General features: G+C 30.4%; 1 pseudogene across 1 annotated transcript; it reads right to left on the bottom strand.

Moving 5' to 3' along the window:
- Nucleotides 1–1,377: 1,377 nt before the first annotated feature.
- On the bottom strand, nucleotides 1,378–3,526 carry LOC143637191 (peroxidase 3-like; annotated as a pseudogene). Its single transcript, XR_013154385.1, has 4 exons — nucleotides 3,314–3,526; nucleotides 2,288–2,485; nucleotides 2,031–2,193; nucleotides 1,378–1,886 (listed from the first exon to the last, which is right to left on the bottom strand). The product of XR_013154385.1 is annotated as a peroxidase 3-like (transcript).
- Between the last annotated feature and the right edge of the window lie 302 nt (nucleotides 3,527–3,828).

Raw genomic sequence — 3,828 nt, 5'->3', positions numbered from 1 at the left:
AACGAATCAAACTACATTTCTAACAAAATTAAATGAACCGAACTTATTTTTTAACAAAAATAAAAAAAACAACTTATCTTTTTACAAAAATAAACGAATCGAACTACTTTTTTTTACTAAACTAAACGAACCGAACCTTTTTTTAACAAGCGTTTATTTCATTTTGTTTAACAAAAATTAACGAATCCAAATACATTTTAACAAAACAAAAAAAACGAATCAAACTTATTTTTCAACAAAAATAAACAAATTGAACAACTTTTTTAACAAGAAAAACTAACCAAACTACTTTTTTGACAAAAATAAACTAATTGAACTACTTTTTTAACAAAAATAAATTTACCAAAATACTTTTTTTAATACAAATAAACATAACGAACTACTTTTTTTTTTACTAAAACCAAACGAACTGAACAATTCGCTTTAACAAAAACAAACGTATCGAACTAATTTAAAAAAAAAACAAACCAAACTTATTTTTTACAAAAAAAAAAATCAAACTACTATTTTTAACAAAAATAAATTAAACAAAATTTTTTAAACAAAAATAATCTAACCGAACTTATTTTTATCAAAAATATCGTTGTAACTTATGCGTTTAGTTTAGTAAAAAGGTAGTTCGTTTATTTTTGTTAAAAAGGTAGTTCGGTCGTTTATTTTTGTTGAAAAATGTAATTTGGTTTGTTTATTTTTGTTAAAAAGTAGTTTGGTTCGTTTATTTTGTTAAAAAATAGTTCGGTTCGTATTTTTGTTAAAAAAAGTTTGGTTCAGTTATTTTTTTTAAATTAGTCTAGTTCGTTTAATGTTTATTAAAAGAAAGTTCGGTTCTTTTATTTTTGTTAAAAAAAAGTTCGGTTCATTTTTTTTGGTTGATTATGGTTTGGTTGGTTGATTATGGTTTTGATTTGTTATAGTTTGGTGGTTAATTATTTAATTTAAAGGTAATTTTTAAAGAGGAACTAAAACTGAGCAATCGGTTAACCATAAGGACTCATATGAATCATAAAAAATGGTAAACTAGTAATTGCACATTTTTAGTTAACATCAGGGACTCAAATGGTTCATATTTGAAACCTCATGGATTCAACCAATTCAAATTTTTATTCGGGGACTCATTCTGCCTCCGTCCGAAAACCAGTGAGATGCAAATGTTAAAGCATATTAGAATATAAAAAAATACTATATATGTTAAAGCATTTATAAATAAAAGAAAATAAATGTTTAATTAAATAACAAAAGAAAAGAATAATACAAAAACAATTTCATGTTCATACCGTTTTATTCGATTCTTTAGCTTTTTATATTATACAAACATCATTTCGAATCCTCATATCCGGTAGATAAACACACAATCACGTCTTTATCTATTTTTTTATCACACCAAACTAACCACTCAAAATTGAAAATAAAATGAAACAAAAAAAAAGGAAAAACAAACAAACATTATATGACTAAAGATGAAGTCATTAGCTATTTACGACATCACAATTCCTTCTAATTTCACCAGAGGTTCCGGTTTTCACTTCAATCTGACCCATTTTCTCCATCGATAACGCAAATTCACTGAAGAAATTCTGAAGCGATCCTTGAAGGAGTTGGTTTATGAATGCCAACGTGTTGGTGTTTCTAGTCAAAGCCGAATCAGACTCGAATAAGCCCCTACGTTTTAGCAACAACGTGTAGTAGCTAAGATCAAAAGTCTTACGGCTTCCAGGATCCATCTCTACTTTTGTTGTATTGTCATTTTGTGTCCGACATTTTCTTGATCTAAGATTGTCAGCATATTCGCTATCAAGTGTTGGGTCTCGATCTCCAACACCCGTGAAGTTGTATAGACGGTTTGAGTGAGAACGACGGGCAATGTGAGATACCAATAGTATGAGCACCTAAAAATATAACATCATAAGTTAATATATGAGAATTTAAACTAGTACTTATCATAAATTTAGCCAATAAGTCTTCAAATAACATCATAAATTAATATATTAGAACCCTTTATATAGTAGAATAATCTACATTCAATAATGTACCTGAAAGCAAAACAAGATCCTTCAAATCAAGACTTTTATTTGCAAACTTTTGTATGAGAATAGTGATATTATCAGTTGGAGCCGGGATTTGGTTTGTCGCCTCGGACGCATTCGAAAACTACCCGTCTCTTCGACCGGTGGGGACTCTCCAAGAAGGGCCTCCCTTTAACACAACCAGAAGCAACAAAATAAAATAAATCAGAACCAAAACATTTATTCTAATTAGTATATCATATTATCACAACATTTATTCTTACAGTGATAACAATAGAGTCTCTAGCAGCAAGAGCAATAATATCTGCGCAAGAAACAATGCCCGGGCATTCTGCTTCCACTAAACTCTTCAATCGATCAATGAAATCAAACCCTCTTACTGTTCGGTTCGGAGTTGCCACTCTCTCTGTTTGATTCCCTGAGCTTGAAGTAACATTCAAGAGTACTGATCCATCACAACCCTATAAAAAAAACATTAGTGTTTCGTTAAGGATAAGAGGCTTAAATAAATAACCATAAGTACCTACCGACCTTTCCATATCGATGCAACATTTTGGATACGTCAAATAATCGCAAACTTATCTCTAGCCAAACTTGGAGTATCTAAACTCTAAACATAGTCAAATAGTAACTTTATTGAAGTTGCATGTACTCGTAAAAGACAACGTTTTCATAATCGGACACCATAATCGATTGTCTTACCGGTTACCAGTTTACGGGTATGATGAGATTTAAAAATAGAATAACGTCATAAATAATATAAAGTTAGACCTATCACGAAGGCAACATAACGTGATATGAGGCAGATGGGTAATTTCATTCCTCCTATTGTTACTCAACAATGTTACCCAAATTATAAGTATAATTATGCAACAAATATTTAATCTTGTGTACCATCCGCATGCTAACATCGCTATGTATGTTTTTAATCCTTTTAATACACGCTCGCACACATGTATATGCATGTGTATATATATGTATATGAAAAAAAAATACAAGACAAAATGATATGAGCTTTCAATTTAATAAAATATATCAACACTTCAAAAAAATAAAGCCTAGAGTAATAAATGATTCATAATTAAGATATAAAGTTATAAAAAAAATTGATAACATGTGATACAACCAACGGTAAGGTTCCACCGGTCCAATGCTTAACCAGTTGACTGATCCGACATGAAACGGTTAAAAATATGTTTAAATGCCCGGTTCTGGTCCAACCAATCCAAATGATATTTAAAAATGGCATGAGAAATGACTTGAAAAAAAAAGTTAGAAATGAAACGAACCCTGACGAAACAATCATGAAAATGCATTCTGATAAGAGCAGCTGCAAGCGATGGGGCGTTCGGGATATGCTCATTCACATAGTCTTGCACAATCTTTTCAGCCTTCGGGCACGAACTCGCATAAAACCCCAACTGTAAATCAGCTTTAACCTAACCAAAAATCACTAATAAAACCAAAACCGAGCAAAACCCTTTCATTTCTTAGTTTTGTTGCCTTCTTTCACCCTCTAAAGTCTTTGATCAATCATATAGGAATAGTATGCAAGTACCAGTTGTATTTATAAAGCGTGCAACAAAATTGGATGATTAAGCTCATCTTAATTTAAATAAATATTATAAGGAGTGAGGTTAGTTATAAGACGTCAATGGGTCAACTTAAGAAATAAAATAAAACTCACATAATCATGATGTTGCATGAAGAATATAAAATAACGGTGGATTTGGTAACGTGTGGGGCCTGATTAAGCTTGTCTATTTCTAATAATTCATCTTTTTTTCTAATAAAAAAAAACGTG

The sequence above is a fragment of the Bidens hawaiensis genome, unplaced genomic scaffold (assembly GCF_021521415.1).
Source record: "Bidens hawaiensis isolate Kalapana, Puna unplaced genomic scaffold, B.hawaiensis_p1.1 tig00008141_1, whole genome shotgun sequence".
Lineage (NCBI taxonomy): Eukaryota > Viridiplantae > Streptophyta > Magnoliopsida > Asterales > Asteraceae > Bidens > Bidens hawaiensis.
This window is presented reverse-complemented; position numbering and strand designations above follow the sequence as displayed.